Below are 21513 nucleotides of genomic sequence, written 5' to 3'. Positions count from 1 at the left end.
ATGCACATGTCAGCATGCTTATAAAATTTTCATCTAAAAACTTGGAGGCAGTATTTGGGTGTGACAATGAATATATCTATTTTTTACCATGGCAAAATACATTTTTGTCCCGCAGGACTATACACTCCCTAGAGCCAAAGCAATATCTTGTTGATTATTGGGCCCATTCGTATTGGGCTCTCATCCCACGCATCTCTGTAGACTTTCCACCCCTAAAAAGAGTAAAAACGGTCCAAAATGGAAACCTGGGAAACCCAATGGGCCAGAGAAACCCAACGGGGGGCGACAAAAGCGAGCAAATGCCTACGACTACGATCCCGACGCAAAGACCAACTCCAAGCTCCGGCCGTCCATGGCAGCAGCTTCCGTCGGCGCCACGACATCGCGATTGCCGCAACCACGCGACGATCTCTCCCCGGAATTCTCACCCGGAGCTTCTTCCTCGTCCTCTTCACGCGTCGCTCAGCCGCAGCCGGCATCGTCGTGTGATGGCGGCGCCGACGAGGAGGACGTGCACGGCCTGGACTCCCCGTGGGTCGCGGCGGCCGAGGCGGAGTCGAGACTGGAGGAGGCCGCGATCGCTGCGGCTGCGGCAGGACTCACCCTCTGCGCGGAGGACGAGGCAGAGGCGGATGGGATGGGCGACAACCTGCAGCGGCAGGACGATGAGGTGCGGTATTACTAGTCCACTGATACAAACTGGAGGATCTCATTTTGTCCTATATACGTATCTAACATATTGATCTGTGCTGTGATTGTTAAGGTTTTGGGCGGGGGTTCTTTCCTTCTTCTGAAAACTGGAAAACTGTGCTAGTACTAATTTTCTCTAGCTTGAACAGACTGATACTAAACCTTGATGAATTGAATTGTCTCGTCGGAAATTTGATTTACCGCTCTAGCTACTAATTTACCAGCTCGGAAAAAAGGCGACGGTTTTAATAGTGGAGTAGCCCGCTCCCGCGACAGGGCAGGCGACCTAGGGTTCCGCCTCCCCCTCCCGCCACCGCCGGCTGCCGGTCTGGCTCCTCCGCCCCCGTCTCCCTCCTCCCTTCCTCCCGGATCCGCCCTCGCGCCACCTCCCCGGAAGGTGGCCGGGGCAGCGCTCGAGCTTTCTCCCCCGCGGGCGTCCTCCTCCCCACATCTTCCCCTACCGCCACCGGCGGGCGCCTCCGGCGTTGGCTCGGGTGGTGTCGACGACGGCATGTCTTCCCTCCCCCGTGTGCGTGTTCCCCTTCCCAGGGCTGGGGACGGCGGCGGTGTAGCTCGGTCTGGCTACGGTCCGGCGACCCGGAGGTGGTGGCCGGCGGCGGGTGAGGCCGCGCTGCCCCTTGGCGGCATGGCGGCATGATGGTGAGGGGTGGCCGGCGGCGCGCCCCCGGCCCAGATCTGGGTCCTAGTGGGCCGGCATTCGGCATGGCTACGTTATCTTCTGCATGGTGGTGAGGAGGAGCAGCTTGGACGGGGGGCGACGTCGTCGGCGGCGTGCCTGTTGCAGCGCGATGGCGGTAGCTTTATAGGGTGGGGGTGGGGGGGTCCCGACCGGGCATGTGGGTCTGGTGTGCTCCTGTTATTGCGTCCGGTCGGCTATCGTCGTTGACGATGGATGTTGAGCCCTCCCGTGTGTCGACGGTGCAGCTGCTCCTAGTCTCGGCTCCTCTTCATCGCAGTGCAGGTCTCTCCTTACCGTGCCGTGGTGAGACGGCGCGGGGCCTCAAGATCGTGTTGGTGCGGGGTGGAGGTCGGTCTGGTGGCACGCTCCGAAGCGCCCCGAGGTGCAGCTTTGGATCGAGGGAAATCCCTGTCGGCCCGGCCGACACTGACGCGGTGACGCCTTTGGGTGTCGCCGAACCTTCCTGAAGGGCGTCGAGGCTATCCTTCCTTGCGCCTCGTCGCACGCGTACCGGGGGAAACCCTTGGCAACAACGTCTTCATCGTCGCAGCCCTCCTTAGAGGTATTGATTGGTACCGGCGCTTGGTAGTCCTGGAGCTTGGTGGAAGACTCTTGATGGACGCAGCGGTCGCAAGTCTTTTGCGTTTTTTGTCGATCCGCCGGTGTCGGCATTTGTTTCTTTTGTATTTTATTCTTTCATTTCTTTTGTGCGTGCATGTGTTGTCTCCGTCCCAGCATCTATCGATGGATGTTCTGGTTGGTTACTTTGTAACATAAAACGAGGGAAATCCTTTTTCGTCAATGGTGGAGTAGCAGTTAAAAAGAGATTGTTGCACTGGACCCTTGTTTGTGTTCTCAAGACCCTGATGGCAAACTAGAGTGTTTGCGCTTACATGCAGTTCGCCGGACTCGTTTATTTTGATATGCTTACTTTTATTTTCCAAAAAAAATTATGCTTACATATTTACCTTCGATCATTTGTTTGCTCACTGCAGCTGATGGCATTAGAGGCAATATATGGGGATGACCTCGTTGAATTTGGAAGCAGAGAAGGGCTCCTCTATTTCCAGGTTTCTTATGTTGTTCACTATATCCTACGAAGCACCGTTACTTCAGAAATTTGTGTATCGTCGTTCAGTACTTCGCCGATACTCCGATACTTCAGATACGCCTTCGATACTGGTATCCCCGAAGTATCGTCATTTTCAATTTAAAAGAAATGGTGATACGCGTATCCTCAAAGTATCGCCGTTCTGTATTGCCCATGCCTTGATGTATCGTTGATCTGTTCATATAGATAGTGCACGTGGACTGTACTAATGTACTAGTTGGATAAAAATGCTTTGTTAAGGATGTTCCTTGTGCGATTCATTATTTGGCCCATTCGTGCAATCCAAAGTTGCTCTTTATATATATTTGTCATTTGACAATCTCAAGTTTTTAATTTTAAAAAAATTATTAATTTTATATTGTCATGTTAACAGATATTACAGTCTAAATCGTACTGTGACAGTCTATGACCGATTGGTCGTATTATTCATTGATGATAGTGAGATTTTAAAATGAGAAACAATAAGGTATGAAAGTAATTAGGCAACCAGTGGGTCGGTATTTTGTTATCATCTCATATATTTATTATGTTAGTTTTTATTGCATGTTATTTTATCATCATTTATATATGCTTGCCGTATCGCCGAATTGCTGTTTTTAGAAATTGCCGTATCCCGTATCGCCGTACCCGTATCGGCGTATCAGTGTCGCCGTATCGGTGCTTCGTGGACTATATCTAATTTCGTTTCTTCCTGGATGGTGAAAATTGGGGCTTAATGCTTTGAATTATTTTAAGTGCAGATTTACATACGTTACGATCTGCATGATGGTGCTGAAGTGTGCGCTAAGCTTTCTTCCCTTGTGAAAACTCAAAACATGGAAGATGTCATGATGGTGGTAGCGAAGAACATGAAAATGCACCAGAGGAACTCTCTTACACTAGCAACTTTGAGTACCTGCCTCCTTTGGTGTTGACATGCTTGCTTCCAAAATCTTATCCTAGCAAAGACCCACCATATTTCACTCTCACCGCTAAATGGATGGATGGGCATAATGTTTCTCAACTCTGTGAGATGCTTGATTCCATCTGGGTAGAGCTGCCGGGGCAGGAAGTGGTTTATCAATGGGTTGAGTGGATACGCAATTCTTCGTTGTCACGTCTCTGGTTTGATGGCAAAATAATGTTAGGCCAAGACACCCCAGCATCCAAAGGAGATATGCGTGCAATCTCAAGAAGGGCCTCAGTGGAGTCTGTGATCCCTTCAATGCTCAGCTACTGTAGTAAGAAGCATTACCAAGCTTTTCTTGACGATCTCCACATGTGCATGATATGCCTCAACCAGAGCAAAGGTAAAGTTATTTTCTTTATTCAGCATAGAAACATAGTAAGAGATCAATCTGTTATGTTTAGTATGCAGTATCTAGGTCAGTTGTGCTAGCTAATTCCACGTTGTTGTCTCATTGAAATGTGGTAATTAATGCCTATGAAATTTCCGTGCTTCATGGTAGAGATGTGAACAAATTATTTAAATTTATGCTTCATATATACTATCTTTTCCCCTCAAGGTAATACTAGTGATGCCTCTTTTGGTACAAAATAACACACCTTTCGATGTGTGTTTGTGAACAAAAATCATGTTATTCCTTTCCAATCATGTTTCTTGGGATGTTGAATTACGCTACCGCCAATCAAAGTCCGTTCACTAGCAAACTAAACTTCAAGTTTATATTAATTAGGTTCGAACTTCATCAAGCTTCCATGTCAGCACTTGTTTTGTGTGAAGTGCATGGAGACATTGTGCAGAATGCATGTGAAGGAGGGGAGTGTGTTCCAGTTGGTATGCCCTGAAGCCAAGTGCAATGCTTCCATTCCACAACATGCCTTAAAGAGGCTTCTTAGCGAAGAAGAATTTGAACGTTGGGATAGGCTTGCTCTTGAGAAAGCACTGGACTCGATGGCAGACGTGGTTTTCTGCCCAAAGTGTGTAATTGGTTGCGTGGAAGACGGGGATAACACCGCAGAGTGTCCAAAATGTTCCTTCATCTTCTGCTCGTTTTGTAAGGAGCTCTGGCATCCAGGGAAGCAATGCCTAACTCCAGAACAAAAGATCCAGCACCGGAAGGTAAACGTGCAACTAATATCAATTATGTTTTAGCATCGGTGAGACAAACGAGCATGCACAAGTTCCGTGCATTATTGTGGCCCAAAGACCATGATGCAATGAGTTTATAGTTTGTGTTTTTATTAATGTTAATGAGTATCTACGATTTTCTTCTGCGATTCTTATGACAACAGGCATCTGGCAGAATGAGTGAGAGGGAGATGGCACAGGAACTGCTGAACATTAAAGAACTATATAGAGATATTCGGTTATGTCCCCATTGTCGGATGGCCATCAGCAAAACTGAAGGCTGCAACAAAATGACGTGCGCCAGCTGTGGGAAGTACTTTTGCTTCCGCTGTGGCAAGGCAGTCACTGGCTATGATCATTTCAAGTAGGCCATTCTACAACATCCGTCCCCTCCGCCCACCCCTGGGAAGGCATCATGTATATCTGTTACTTACCTCTTTGTAAATATATCGATTGCAGGGATTGTCGCCTCTTTGAGGCTAGAGATATAACGGAGTGGGAGAGGCAAATGGACCAACTGCGAATAGGAAACCAGATGCGAGCCCAACAGAAGCCATTAGGTGGCATCTTAAGATGCCCGAAATGCGGTGAGAGAAATTTCAAGGTAAATCTACCATTTTGAATCTACATACATCAACACATGCATGGAGTAGAATTTGGTCAGCCAATTAATTGATATGGCATGTATGTGTCTGCATCCAGGATGAGAGTACCTGTAAAGTTAATTAACATAGTTATCAATGCAACATGGTAGTTTTTCGGAACAACAAATAATTTTTGTGGTAGCATTTTGAAAAACTAAAAAAGTGATATTTTTTGTGGTCAATGCCTGTAATGTGATAGTTTTTTGCTATATACTCGGAATATACTAGTATGCGTCTGTTTCCTCACATGACATCTCACTGCAGCTGATGGCATTGGAAGCAATATATGGGGATGACCTTGTTGAATTCGATAGCAAAGCAGGGCTCCGCTATTTCCAGGTTTGCTTCTTTGGCCTCCAGGGCTACTTCACCTCTTCTTGCATGATGATGATTCGGGCCTAATCTAATGGTTTCTCCAAAAAAAAAACTTGAATTATTACAGATTTACATGCGCTATGATTTGCAAGATGGGGCCGAAGTATGCGCCAAGTTCTCTTCAGATATTGATCATGCAAAAGATGGATGTTGTCTTACGATATTACAGAACAACACGAGGACGAACCGCATGACTTCTCCTACTCTTGCAGCTTCGAGCACCTACCCCCTTTGATATTGACATGTGTGTTTCCGCAGTCATATCCTAGCAAAGATCCCCCACATTTTGTAGTCACTGCTAACTGGATGGATGAGACTAATGTTTCTCGACTATGTGAGATGCTCGACACCATTTGGGCAGAGCTGCCGGGGCAAGAAGTGGTATACCAGTGGGTTGAGTGGATACGTAGTTCCTCTTTGCCGCACCTCGGGTTTGATAGCAAAATAACTTTGGGTCCAGATAGTCCTACGCACAAAGGAGATCACCGTGCAATCTCGAGAAGCCTCTCATTGGAGTCTGTAACCCCTTCCATGCTAAGTTACACTAGTCAGAAGTGCTACCAAGTTTTTCTTGAGGATCTCCATATGTGCATGATTTGCCTTAACCATACTAAAGGTAAAGCCTTTTTTACTTTTCTGTTGTGCAATCGTGTCAAAATCCTGCAAAAATAACATGCCCTGTTTTTAGTTACTCATCTTGATATTCCTCAGAAGAATAGCATGCACTTTTATAGATATACTCGTCTTTTATTGAACTGAGCCATGGAGGTAGGAATCTGTGGCAATGTCCATAGCTCATGGAGATATTTGAAGGACCACATGGGCTGCTAATTAAGCTTCTTATTAAGAAACTGAATTAGGCTCATTAAAATTCTTTCTTGATAAACTAACTTTAATTTCAAAACAATTAGGTTCAAATTTCATCAAGCTTCGCGTGCGAGCATATGTTTTGTGTCAAGTGCATGGAGACCTTATGCAGGATGCATGTGAAGGAAGGTACTTTGTTTCGGTTGATATGCCCTGATACCAAGTGCAGTACTTCTATTCCACCGTATATTTGTTAAAGAGGCTTCTCGACGAGGAAGAATTCGAACGATGGGATAGGCTTACTCTTGAGAAAGCATTGGACTCGATGTCAGACGTGGTTCACACTAGTGGAAAACGGGCCTTTGGCCGGGAACCTTTAGTCCCGGCCTGCCTCTGGGCCGGGACTAAAGGCCCGGCCACGTCGCCCCAATTCTCAATGCCTCCCTCGAGGCTTTAGTCCCGGCCCGTAAGGAGCCTTTAGTCCCGGTTCGTGTCCCAAACCGGGACTAAAGGGCTACGCGGTGGGCAGCCCGCATGTGCGCCACCTTTAGTCCCCGCTCGTGTCCCAAATCGGGACTAAAGGTCTGACACGTGGCCTGCCGTAGTGGTGGCAACCGTTGGTATCCCTCTTTAGTCCCGGTTCGTGTCCCAAACCGGGACTAAAGGCCTAACACATGGCCTGCCGTAGTGGTGGCAACCGTTGGTATCCCTCTTTAGTCCCGGTTGGTGGCTCAACCCGGGACTAAAGGCCCAAACGGTTTGCATCCCGCTTCACAAAACCACAACCGAAGCAGAGTCTCTGTCGCGCCGCCCTTTCTCTGTTCTTCTTCCTCTCTCGCTTCTTCCCTTCTCTGTTCTTCCCCTCTCTTCTTCCCTTCTCTTCTTCCACCATGCCAACTCTCTTTGGAGAGGTGCTCGCACATGGCAAGACCAAGCTCGATGTCGTGTACACGAACGAGAGCAGGGAGGTGCCGCATTTTCTTAGACAGTTGAAGGAACGATGGCTTGACGCCGCAGTGGATCATGAGAAGTTCTTGGGGCTTGATCTGGAGTACACGGCCGATCAACGCGGTGTTGCCGTCATCCAACTATGTTTCAAACACCATGTCTTGATCTTCCAATGGGCGAGGTAAGTTTTGAGGCTTTCTTTGATCCAAGGTAATGACATTGTAAGTTTATTTGTTTCAATCATAGTTGGTTCCCTTCAAATAGTTGTAGTGAAACAATTTTGATTAGTTGAAGGGGAACACAATCTGATTGGAATAGTGTTCCATAATCTGAAAAATCGTATTAGAATCAACTAGTGTTTAATATGTTCCATTGGAATCATAGTTGGTTCGCTTCAAATAGTTGTAGTGAAACAATTTTGATTAGTTGAAGGGAACACAATCTGATTGGAACAGTGTTCCACAATCTGAAAAATCTGATTGGTTCAATATGTTCCATTGAAATCATAGTTGTAGTGATACAATTTTATGCGGTGTTCTTTGATCCAAGGTTATGAAAATTGCATATAGCTAGTGATCTCTCTAGGTTCCATTGGATAGCAATATGATATGTCATAGTCATGAAAATTGCATATAGCTAGTGATCTCTCTAGGTTCCATTGGATAGCTATAGTGATCTCTCTAGGTTCCATTGGATAGCAATATGCAATATGTCTAGCTTATTGAATATTTGCAAAACCGTGGGAGAATATATATATATATATATATATATATATATATATATATATATATATATATATATATATATATATATATATATGTCATAGTTAATTTACGGTTTCTTGATCAATTCGTAGGATATGAAAAATTGCATGGGATAGCAATATGTTCTATTTGAATCCTAAAGATAATTTTCTCTTTAGTTGTAGTGAAACATGTTTCCTTATTGCAGCAGTATGTAACATTTGTTCCATTTTAATTTGTTTCTGTTGCAGTAGTGACAAGCATTGTCCAGAACTCATGGACTTCCTTCGCAGCGGCATCACTTTTGCTACCGTTGACATAACGAATGACAAGCTAAAGATGAGGTACAGCTTCGGTATTGAGATACCAACTGGTTGCCTCATTGATCTCCAAACGGTATTCAGGCTTCGACATGTCACGACTTCGATGGCTCATATGGCAGTTGCCTTGATCGACGAGGAATATGGTAATATGAAGACCAATTTCCCAAAGTCTCAGCACAAACTTCGGAAGAAGGCCCCACTTGATCGTATCAACATTGAGTATGCAACAAAAGATGCATACGTTTCATACGAGTTGTACCGCAAGATTCGAGTCGTCAACTATGGCCAGCGTCACCTCGAATAAGGTGGACATTCTGATTCGAGTCGTCAACTATGGCCAGCGTCACCTCGAATATATATATATATCTATGGTAGCTATTATTATGTACTGTTTGGACTAGTATCATGTACTGCTTGGACCAATTTATATATGTCTAGTTTCTGTTTGTACCATTATAGTTTCCAAATTTGAATGGTTTAGCCCTTTCTAACTTCATTTGCTACTTTTGAATGGTTTAGCCCTTTCTAACTTCATGGTATCATGCATTTCGACCACATATATATACAAAAAGTCTTCAGTTCAAATAAGTTCAAAAAATGAAATCCCTTTTGTAACAAATTTGTTTTTGATTAAAACAGTCATTTAAAAATGAAAGACCATTAGTCCCACGTGGCGTGCAGCGGAACCACGTGGCGTGCAGCGGAACCACGTGGCGTGCCGCGGAACCACTTTTGTTGTGCGGGTCGCTTTTCCTTCTTCTCCTTGTGCTAGATATTTGTTATGCATTAGGGAAAGAAGGAATAGCGACCATCATCGACGGTCAAAAAATCAGGTGAGGGAGTGTCCACCATATATGAGAGAAGAAGAATGCCGACTGTTGTTGTGGGGGTTGCTTCTCCTTCTTCTCTTTGTGCTAGATATTTGTTATGCACTAGGGGAAGAAGGAATAGCGACCATCATCGACGGTCGAAAAATCAGGTGAGGGAGTGTCGACCATACATGAGAGAAGAAGAATGTCGACTGTTGCTGTGGGGGTCGTTTCTCCTTCTTCTCCTTGTGCTAGATATTGGTTATGCACTAGGGGAAGTAGGAGTAGCGACCATCATCGACGCTAATACTTCGAGAGAGATTGTCCGTTTTGTACACGAAGTGCATCCAGTTTTTGTCGTAGCCCTCTCAACTTTTTAACACATGCTATGTGGGTGAAATGATGATAGCATGCCAACTTTCAACATTTTCAGAGTTCATTTGTAGTGCTTTTCAATTTCAGGGTCAACTAGCTCAAAAAAATAAGTAAATGCACGAAGAATACCAAATGAAGTCAGAAATTATTGAAATTTTGTGATGTGCCTTTGAATGGTGCATTTTGAACACACGAAAATTATGGAGTTCAAATAAGTTCAAAAAAATGAAATCCCTTTGTAAGAGATGAGTTCTCGTTCGAAACGCTGATACTTCGAGAGAGATTGTCCGTTTTGTACACGAAGTGCATCCAGTTTTTGTCGTAGCCCTCTCAACTTTTTAACACAAGCTATGTGGGTGAAATGATGATAGCATGCCAACTTTCAACATTTTTAGAGTTCATTTGTAGTGCTTTTCAATTTCAAGGTCAACTAGCTCAAAAAAAATAAGTAAATGCACGAAGAATACCAAATGAAGACAGAAATTGTTGAAATTTTGTGATGTGCCTTTGAATGGTGCATTTTGAACACACAAAAAGTATGGAGTTCAAATAAGTTCAAAAAAATGAAATCCCTTTGTAAGAGATGAGTTCTCGTTCGAAACGCTCATACTTCGAGAGAGATTGTCCGTTTTGTACACGAAGTGCATCCAGTTTTTGTCGTAGCCCTCTCAACTTTTTAACACATGCTATGTGGGTGAAATGATGATAGCATGCCAACTTTCAACATTTTCAGAGTTCATTTGTAGTGCTTTTCAATTTCAGGGTCAACTAGCTCAAAAAAAAAAAGTAAATGCACGAAGAATACCAAATGAAGTCAGAAATTGTTGAAATTTTGTGATGTGCCTTTTAATTTGTGCATTTTGAACACACAAAAAGTTTGGAGTTCAAATAAGTTCAAAAAAAATGAAATCCCTTTGTAAGAGATGAATTCTCGTTCGAAACGCTCATACTTCGAGAGAGATTGTCCGTTTTGTACACGAAGTGCATCCAGTTTTTGTCGTAGCCCTCTCAACTTTTTAACACATGCTATGTGGGTGAAATGATGATAGCATGCCAACTTTCAACATTTTCAGAGTTCATTTGTAGTGCTTTTCAATTTCAGGGTCAACTAGCTCAAAAAAATAAGTAAATGCACGAAGAATACCAAATGAAGTCAGAAATTGTTGAAATTTTGTGATGTGCCTTTGAATGGTGCATTTTGAACACACGAAAATTATGGAGTTCAAATAAGTTCAAAAAAATGAAATCCCTTTGTAAGAGATGAGTTCTCGTTCGAAACGCTGATACTTCGAGAGAGATTGTCCGTTTTGTACACGAAGTGCATCCAGTTTTTGTCGTAGCCCTCTCAACTTTTTAACACAAGCTATGTGGGTGAAATGATGATAGCATGCCAACTTTCAACATTTTTAGAGTTCATTTGTAGTGCTTTTCAATTTCAAGGTCAACTAGCTCAAAAAAAAAAAGTAAATGCACGAAGAATACCAAATGAAGACAGAAATTGTTGAAATTTTGTGATGTGCCTTTGAATGGTGCATTTTGAACACACAAAAAGTATGGAGTTCAAATAAGATCAAAAAAATGAAATCCCTTTGTAAGAGATGAGTTCTCGTTCGAAACGCTGATACTTCGAGAGAGATTGTCCGTTTTGTACAGGAAGTGCATCGAGTTTTTGTCGTAGCCCTCTCAACTTTTTAACACATGCTATGTGGGTGAAATGATGATAGCATGCCAACTTTCAACATTTTCAGAGTTCATTTGTAGTGCTTTTCAATTTCAGGGTCAACTAGCTCAAAAAAAATAAGTAAATGCACGAAGAATACCAAGTGAAGTCAGAAATTGTTGAAATTTTGTGATGTGCCTTTTAATTTGTGCATTTTGAACACACAAAAAGTTTGGAGTTCAAATAAGTTCAAAAAAATGAAATCCCTTTGTAAGAGATGAATTCTCGTTCGAAACGCTCATACTTCGAGAGAGATTGTCCGTTTTGTACACGAAGTGCATCCAGTTTTTGTCGTAGCCCTCTCAACTTTTTAACACATGCTATGTGGGTGAAATGATGATAGCATGCCAACTTTCAACATTTTCAGAGTTCATTTGTAGTGCTTTTCAATTTCAGGGTCAACTAGGTCAAAAAAATAAGTAAATGCACGAAGAATACCAAATGAAGTCAGAAATTGTTGAAATTTTGTGATGTGCCTTTGAATGGTGCATTTTGAACACACGAAAATTATGGAGTTCAAATAAGTTCAAAAAAATGAAATCCCTTTGTAAGAGATGAGTTCTCGTTCGAAACGCTGATACTTCGAGAGAGATTGTCCGTTTTGTACACGAAGTGCATCCAGTTTTTGTCGTAGCCCTCTCAACTTTTTAACACAAGCTATGTGGGTGAAATGATGATAGCATGCCAACTTTCAACATTTTTAGAGTTCATTTGTAGTGCTTTTCAATTTCAAGGTCAACTAGCTCAAAAAAAATAAGTAAATGCACGAAGAATACCAAATGAAGACAGAAATTGTTGAAATTTTGTGATGTGCCTTTGAATGGTGCATTTTGAACACACAAAAAGTATGGAGTTCAAATAAGTTCAAAAAAATGAAATCCCTTTGTAAGAGATGAGTTCTCGTTCGAAACGCTGATACTTCGAGAGAGATTGTCCGTTTTGTACACGAAGTGCATCCAGTTTTTGTCGTAGCCCTCTCAACTTTTTAACACATGCTATGTGGGTGAAATGATGATAGCATGCCAACTTTCAACATTTTCAGAGTTCATTTGTAGTGCTTTTCAATTTCAGGGTCAACTAGCTGAAAAAAAAAATAAGTAAATGCACGAAGAATACCAAGTGAAGTCAGAAATTGTTGAAATTTTGTGATGTGCCTTTTAATTTGTGCATTTTGAACACACAAAAAGTTTGGAGTTCAAATAAGTTCAAAAAAAATGAAATCCCTTTGTAAGAGATGAATTCTCGTTCGAAACGCTCATACTTCGAGAGAGATTGTCCGTTTTGTACACGAAGTGCATCCAGTTTTTGTCGTAGCCCTCTCAACTTTTTAACACATGCTATGTGGGTGAAATGATGATAGCATGCCAACTTTCAACATTTTCAGAGTTCATTTGTAGTGTTTTTCATTTTCAGGGTCAACTAGCTCAAAAAAATAAGTAAATGCACGAAGAATACCAAATGAAGTCAGAAATTGTTGAAATTTTGTGATGTGCCTTTGAATGGTGCATTTTGAACACACGAAAATTATGGAGTTCAAATAAGTTCAAAAAAATGAAATCCCTTTGTAAGAGATGAGTTCTCGTTCGAAACGCTGATACTTCGAGAGAGATTGTCCTTTTTGTACACGAAGTGCATCCAGTTTTTGTCGTAGCCCTCTCAACTTTTTAACACATGCTATGTGGGTGAAATGATGATAGCATGCCAACTTTCAACATTTTCAGAGTTCATTTGTAGTGCTTTTCAATTTCAGGGTCAACTAGCTCAAAAAAAATAAGTAAATGCACGAAGAATACCAAATGAAGTCAGAAATTGTTGAAATTTTGTGATGTGCCTTTGAATTTGTGCATTTTGAACACACAAAAAGTTTGGAGTTCAAATAAGTTCAAAAAAAATGAAATCCCTTTGTAAGAGATGAATTCTCGTTCGAAACGCTCATACTTCGAGAGAGATTGTCCGTTTTGTACACGAAGTGCATCCAGTTTTTGTCGTAGCCCTCTCAACTTTTTAACACATGCTATGTGGGTGAAATGATGATAGCATGCCAACTTTCAACATTTTCAGAGTTCATTTGTAGTGCTTTTCAATTTCAGGGTCAACTAGCTCAAAAAAATAAGTAAATGCACGAAGAATACCAAATGAAGTCAGAAATTGTTGAAATTTTGTGATGTGCCTTTGAATGGTGCATTTTGAACACACGAAAATTATGGAGTTCAAATAAGTTCAAAAAAATGAAATCCCTTTGTAAGAGATGAGTTCTCGTTCGAAACGCTGATACTTCGAGAGAGATTGTCCGTTTTGTACACGAAGTGCATCCAGTTTTTGTCGTAGCCCTCTCAACTTTTTAACACAAGCTATGTGGGTGAAATGATGATAGCATGCCAACTTTCAACATTTTTAGAGTTCATTTGTAGTGCTTTTCAATTTCAAGGTCAACTAGCTCAAAAAAAATAAGTAAATGCACGAAGAATACCAAATGAAGACAGAAATTGTTGAAATTTTGTGATGTGCCTTTGAATGGTGCATTTTGAACACACAAAAAGTATGGAGTTCAAATAAGTTCAAAAAAATGAAATCCCTTTGTAAGAGATGAGTTCTCGTTCGAAACGCTGATACTTCGAGAGAGATTGTCCGTTTTGTACACGAAGTGCATCCAGTTTTTGTCGTAGCCCTCTCAACTTTTTAACACATGCTATGTGGGTGAAATGATGATAGCATGCCAACTTTCAACATTTTCAGAGTTCATTTGTAGTGCTTTTCAATTTCAGGGTCAACTAGCTCAAAAAAAAAATAAGTAAATGCACGAAGAATACCAAGTGAAGTCAGAAATTGTTGAAATTTTGTGATGTGCCTTTTAATTTGTGCATTTTGAACACACAAAAAGTTTGGAGTTCAAATAAGTTCAAAAAAAATGAAATCCCTTTGTAAGAGATGAATTCTCGTTCGAAACGCTCATACTTCGAGAGAGATTGTCCGTTTTGTACACGAAGTGCATCCAGTTTTTGTCGTAGCCCTCTCAACTTTTTAACACATGCTATGTGGGTGAAATGATGATAGCATGCCAACTTTCAACATTTTCAGAGTTCATTTGTAGTGCTTTTCATTTTCAGGGTCAACTAGCTCAAAAAAATAAGTAAATGCACGAAGAATACCAAATGAAGTCAGAAATTGTTGAAATTTTGTGATGTGCCTTTGAATGGTGCATTTTGAACACACGAAAATTATGGAGTTCAAATAAGTTCAAAAAAATGAAATCCCTTTGTAAGAGATGAGTTCTCGTTCGAAACGCTGATACTTCGAGAGAGATTGTCCTTTTTGTACACGAAGTGCATCCAGTTTTTGTCGTAGCCCTCTCAACTTTTTAACACATGCTATGTGGGTGAAATGATGATAGCATGCCAACTTTCAACATTTTCAGAGTTCATTTGTAGTGCTTTTCAATTTCAGGGTCAACTAGCTCAAAAAAAATAAGTAAATGCACGAAGAATACCAAATGAAGTCAGAAATTGTTGAAATTTTGTGATGTGCCTTTGAATTTGTGCATTTTGAACACACAAAAAGTTTGGAGTTCAAATAAGTTCAAAAAAAATGAAATCCCTTTGTAAGAGATGAATTCTCGTTCGAAACGCTCATACTTCGAGAGAGATTGTCCGTTTTGTACACGAAGTGCATCCAGTTTTTGTCGTAGCCCTCTCAACTTTTTAACACATGCTATGTGGGTGAAATGATGATAGCATGCCAACTTTCAACATTTTCAGAGTTCATTTGTAGTGCTTTTCAATTTCAGGGTCAACTAGCTCAAAAAAATAAGTAAATGCACGAAGAATACCAAATGAAGTCAGAAATTGTTGAAATTTTGTGATGTGCCTTTGAATGGTGCATTTTGAACACACGAAAATTATGGAGTTCAAATAAGTTCAAAAAAATGAAATCCCTTTGTAAGAGATGAGTTCTCGTTCGAAACGCTGATACTTCGAGAGAGATTGTCCGTTTTGTACACGAAGTGCATCCAGTTTTTGTCGTAGCCCTCTCAACTTTTTAACACAAGCTATGTGGGTGAAATGATGATAGCATGCCAACTTTCAACATTTTTAGAGTTCATTTGTAGTGCTTTTCAATTTCAAGGTCAACTAGCTCAAAAAAAATAAGTAAATGCACGAAGAATACCAAATGAAGACAGAAATTGTTGAAATTTTGTGATGTGCCTTTGAATGGTGCATTTTGAACACACAAAAAGTATGGAGTTCAAATAAGTTCAAAAAAATGAAATCCCTTTGTAAGAGATGAGTTCTCGTTCGAAACGCTGATACTTCGAGAGAGATTGTCCGTTTTGTACACGAAGTGCATCCAGTTTTTGTCGTAGCCCTCTCAACTTTTTAACACATGCTATGTGGGTGAAATGATGATAGCATGCCAACTTTCAACATTTTCAGAGTTCATTTGTAGTGCTTTTCAATTTCAGGGTCAACTAGCTCAAAAAAATAAGTAAATGCACGAAGAATACCAAATGAAGTCAGAAATTGTTGAAATTTTGTGATGTGCCTTTGAATTTGTGCATTTTGAACACACAAAAAGTATGGAGTTCAAATAAGTTCAAAAAAATGAAATCCCTTTGTAAGAGATGAGTTCTCGTTCGAAACGCTGATACTTCGAGAGAGATTGTCCGTTTTGTACACGAAGTGCATCCAGTTTTTGTCGTAGCCCTCTCAACTTTTTAACACATGCTATGTGGGTGAAATGATGATAGCATGCCAACTTTCAACATTTTCAGAGTTCATTTGTAGTGCTTTTCAATTTCAGGGTCAACTAGCTCAAAAAAATAAGTAAATGCACGAAGAATACCAAATGAAGTTAGAAATTGTTGAAATTTTGTGATGTGCCTTTGAATGGTGCATTTTGAACACACGAAAATTATGGAGTTCAAATAAGTTCAAAAAAATGAAATCCCTTTGTAAGAGATGAGTTCTCGTTCGAAACGCTGATACTTCGAGAGAGATTGTCCGTTTTGTACACGAAGTGCATCCAGTTTTTGTCGTAGCCCTCTCAACTTTTTAACACAAGCTATGTGGGTGAAATGATGATAGCATGCCAACTTTCAACATTTTTAGAGTTCATTTGTAGTGCTTTTCAATTTCAAGGTCAACTAGCTCAAAAAAAATAAGTAAATGCACGAAGAATACCAAATGAAGACAGAAATTGTTGAAATTTTGTGATGTGCCTTTGAATGGTGCATTTTGAACACACAAAAAGTATGGAGTTCAAATAAGTTCAAAAAAATGAAATCCCTTTGTAAGAGATGAGTTCTCGTTCGAAACGCTGATACTTCGAGAGAGATTGTCCGTTTTGTACACGAAGTGCATCCAGTTTTTGTCGTAGCCCTCTCAACTTTTTAACACATGCTATGTGGGTGAAATGATGATAGCATGCCAACTTTCAACATTTTCAGAGTTCATTTGTAGTGCTTTTCAATTTCAGGGTCAACTAGCTCAAAAAAAATAAGTAAATGCACGAAGAATACCAAGTGAAGTCAGAAATTGTTGAAATTTTGTGATGTGCCTTTTAATTTGTGCATTTTGAACACACAAAAAGTTTCGAGTTCAAATAAGTTTAAAAAAAATGAAATCCCTTTGTAAGAGATGAATTCTCGTTCGAAACGCTCATACTTCGAGAGAGATTGTCCGTTTTGTACACGAAGTGCATCCAGTTTTTGTCGTAGCCCTCTCAACTTTTTAACACATGCTATGTGGGTGAAATGATGATAGCATGCCAACTTTCAACATTTTCAGAGTTCATTTGTAGTGCTTTTCAATTTCAGGGTCAACTAGCTCAAAAAAATAAGTAAATGCACGAAGAATACCAAATGAAGTCAGAAATTGTTGAAATTTTGTGATGTGCCTTTGAATGGTGCATTTTGAACACACGAAAATTATGGAGTTCAAATAAGTTCAAAAAAATGAAATCCCTTTGTAAGAGATGAGTTCTCGTTCGAAACGCTGATACTTCGAGAGAGATTGTCCGTTTTGTACACGAAGTGCATCCAGTTTTTGTCGTAGCCCTCTCAACTTTTTAACACAAGCTATGTGGGTGAAATGATTATAGCATGCCAACTTTCAACATTTTTAGAGTTCATTTGTAGTGCTTTTCAATTTCAAGGTCAACTAGCTCAAAAAAAATAAGTAAATGCACGAAGAATACCAAATGAAGACAGAAATTGTTGAAATTTTGTGATGTGCCTTTGAATGGTGCATTTTGAACACACAAAAAGTATGGAGTTCAAATAAGTTCAAAAAAATGAAATCCCTTTGTAAGAGATGAGTTCTCGTTCGAAACGCTGATACTTCGAGAGAGATTGTCCTTTTTGTACACGAAGTGCATCCAGTTTTTGTCGTAGCCCTCTCAACTTTTTAACACATGCTATGTGGGTGAAATGATGATAGCATGCCAACTTTCAACATTTTCAGAGTTCATTTGTAGTGCTTTTCAATTTCAGGGTCAACTAGCTCAAAAAAAATAAGTAAATGCACGAAGAATACCAAATGAAGTCAGAAATTGTTGAAATTTTGTGATGTGCCTTTTAATTTGTGCATTTTGAACACACAAAAAGTTTGGAGTTCAAATAAGTTCAAAAAAAATGAAATCCCTTTGTAAGAGATGAATTCTCGTTCGAAACGCTCATACTTCGAGAGAGATTGTCCGTTTTGTACACGAAGTGCATCCAGTTTTTGTCGTAGCCCTCTCAACTTTTTAACACATGCTATGTGGGTGAAATGATGATAGCATGCCAACTTTCAACATTTTCAGAGTTCATTTGTAGTGCTTTTCAATTTCAGGGTCAACTAGCTCAAAAAAATAAGTAAATGCACGAAGAATACCAAATGAAGTCAGAAATTGTTGAAATTTTGTGATGTGCCTTTGAATGGTGCATTTTGAACACACGAAAATTATGGAGTTCAAATAAGTTCAAAAAAATGAAATCCCTTTGTAAGAGATGAGTTCTCGTTCGAAACGCTGATACTTCGAGAGAGATTGTCCGTTTTGTACACGAAGTGCATCCAGTTTTTGTCGTAGCCCTCTCAACTTTTTAACACAAGCTATGTGGGTGAAATGATGATAGCATGCCAACTTTCAACATTTTTAGAGTTCATTTGTAGTGCTTTTCAATTTCAAGGTCAACTAGCTCAAAAAAATAAAGTAAATGCACGAAGAATACCAAATGAAGACAGAAATTGTTGAAATTTTGTGATGTGCCTTTGAATGGTGCATTTTGAACACACAAAAAGTATGGAGTTCAAATAAGTTCAAAAAAATGAAATCCCTTTGTAAGAGATGAGTTCTCGTTCGAAACGCTGATACTTCGAGAGAGATTGTCCGTTTTGTACACGAAGTGCATCCAGTTTTTGTCGTAGCCCTCTCAACTTTTTAACACATGCTATGTGGGTGAAATGATGATAGCATGCCAACTTTCAACATTTTCAGAGTTCATTTGTAGTGCTTTTCAATTTCAGGGTCAACTAGCTCAAAAAAAATAAGTAAATGCACGAAGAATACCAAATGAAGTCAGAAATTGTTGAAATTTTGTGATGTGCCTTTTAATTTGTGCATTTTGAACACACAAAAAGTTTGGAGTTCAAATAAGTTCAAAAAAAATGAAATCCCTTTGTAAGAGATGAATTCTCGTTCGAAACACTCATACTTCGAGAGAGATTGTCCGTTTTGTACACGAAGTGCATCCAGTTTTTGTCGTAGCCCTCTCAACTTTTTAACACATGCTATGTGGGTGAAATGATGATAGCATGCCAACTTTCAACATTTTCAGAGTTCATTTGTAGTGCTTTTCAATTTCAGGGTCAACAAGCTCAAAAAATTAAGTAAATGCACGAAGAATACCAAATGAAGTCAGAAATTGTTGAAATTTTGTGATGTGCCTTTGAATTTGTGCATTTTGAACACACAAAAAGTATGGAGTTCAAATAAGTTCAAAAAAATGAAATCCCTTTGTAAGAGATGAGTTCTCGTTCGAAACGCTGATACTTCGAGAGAGATTGTCCGTTTTGTACACGAAGTGCATCCAGTTTTTGTCGTAGCCCTCTCAAGTTTTTAACACATGCTATGTGGGTGAAATGATGATAGCATGCCAACTTTCAACATTTTCAGAGTTCATTTGTAGTGCTTTTCAATTTCAGGGTCAACTAGCTCAAAAAAATAAGTAAATGCACGAAGAATACCAAATGAAGTCAGAAATTGTTGAAATTTTGTGATGTGCCTTTGAATTTGTGCATTTTGAACACACAAAAAGTATGGAGTTCAAATAAGTTCAAAAAAATGAAATCCCTTTGTAAGAGATGAGTTCTCGTTCGAAAAGCTGATACTTCGAGAGAGATTGTCCGTTTTGTACACGAAGTGCATCCAGTTTTTGTCGTAGCCCTCTCAACTTTTTAACACATGCTATGTGGGTGAAATGATGATAGCATGCCAACTTTCAACATTTTCAGAGTTCATTTGTAGTGCTTTTCAATTTCAGGGTCAACTAGCTCAAAAAAAATAAGTAAATGCACGAAGAATACCAAATGAAGTCAGAAATTGTTGAAATTTTGTGATGTGCCTTTTAATTTGTGAATTTTGAACACACAAAAAGTTTGGAGTTCAAATAAGTTCAAAAAAAATGAAATCCCTTTGTAAGAGATGAATTCTCGTTCGAAACGCTCATACTTCGAGAGAGATTGTCCGTTTTGTACACGAAGTGCATCCAGTTTTTGTCGTAGCCCTCTCAACTTTTTAACACATGCTATGTGGGTGAAATGATGATAGCATGCCAACTTTCAACATTTTCAGAGTTCATTTGTAGTGCTTTTCAATTTCAGGGTCAACTAGCTCAAAAAAATAAGTAAATGCACGAAGAATACCAAATGAAGTCAGAAATTGTTGAAATTTTGTGATGTGCCTTTGAATGGTGCATTTTGAACACACGAAAATTATGGAGTTCAAATAAGTTCAAAAAAATGAAATCCCTTTGTAAGAGATGAGTTCTCGTTCGAAACGCTGATACTTCGAGAGAGATTGTCCGTTTTGTACACGAAGTGCATCCAGTTTTTGTCGTAGCCCTCTCAACTTTTTAACACAAGCTATGTGGGTGAAATGATGATAGCATGCCAACTTTCAACATTTTTAGAGTTCATTTGTAGTGCTTTTCAATTTCAAGGTCAACTAGCTCAAAAAAAATAAGTAAATGCACGAAGAATACCAAATGAAGACAGAAATTGTTGAAATTTTGTGATGTGCCTTTGAATGGTGCATTTTGAACACACAAAAAGTATGGAGTTCAAATAAGTTCAAAAAAATGAAATCCCTTTGTAAGAGATGAGTTCTCGTTCGAAACGCTGATACTTCGAGAGAGATTGTCCGTTTTGTACACGAAGTGCATCCAGTTTTTGTCGTAGCCCTCTCAACTTTTTAACACATGCTATGTGGGTGAAATGATGATAGCATGCCAACTTTCAACATTTTCAGAGTTCATTTGTAGTGCTTTTCAATTTCAGGGTCAACTAGCTCAAAAAAAATAAGTAAATGCACGAAGAATACCAAATGAAGTCAGAAATTGTTGAAATTTTGTGATGTGCCTTTTAATTTGTGCATTTTGAACACACAAAAAGTTTGGAGTTCAAATAAGTTCAAAAAAAATGAAATCCCTTTGTAAGAGATGAATTCTCGTTCGAAACGCTCATACTTCGAGAGAGATTGTCCGTTTTGTACACGAAGTGCATCCAGTTTTTGTCGTAGCCCTCTCAACTTTTTAACACATGCTATGTGGGTGAAATGATGATAGCATGCCAACTTTCAACATTTTCAGAGTTCATTTGTAGTGCTTTTCAATTTCAGGGTCAACTAGCTCAAAAAAATAAGTAAATGCACGAAGAATACCAAATGAAGTCAGAAATTGTTGAAATTTTGTGATGTGCCTTTGAATGGTGCATTTTGAACACACGAAAATTATGGAGTTCAAATAAGTTCAAAAAAATGAAATCCCTTTGTAAGAGATGAGTTCTCGTTCGAAACGCTGATACTTCGAGAGAGATTGTCCGTTTTGTACACGAAGTGCATCCAGTTTTTGTCGTAGCCCTCTCAACTTTTTAACACAAGCTATGTGGGTGAAATGATGATAGCATGCCAACTTTCAACATTTTTAGAGTTCATTTGTAGTGC

At 39.9% G+C, this 21513-nt stretch overlaps 2 pseudogenes; both read left to right on the top strand.

Annotated features, from left to right (window-relative positions):
* Positions 1–352: 352 nt before the first annotated feature.
* LOC123428777 lies at positions 353–5301 on the top strand (annotated as a pseudogene).
* Positions 5302–5483: 182 nt separating this feature from the next.
* The window catches only part of LOC123430867, a 101682-nt pseudogene continuing 85652 nt past the window's right edge, over positions 5484–21513 (top strand).

Source organism: Hordeum vulgare, chromosome 2H (assembly GCF_904849725.1).
Source record: "Hordeum vulgare subsp. vulgare chromosome 2H, MorexV3_pseudomolecules_assembly, whole genome shotgun sequence".
Taxonomy (NCBI): domain Eukaryota; kingdom Viridiplantae; phylum Streptophyta; class Magnoliopsida; order Poales; family Poaceae; genus Hordeum; species Hordeum vulgare.
This window is presented reverse-complemented; position numbering and strand designations above follow the sequence as displayed.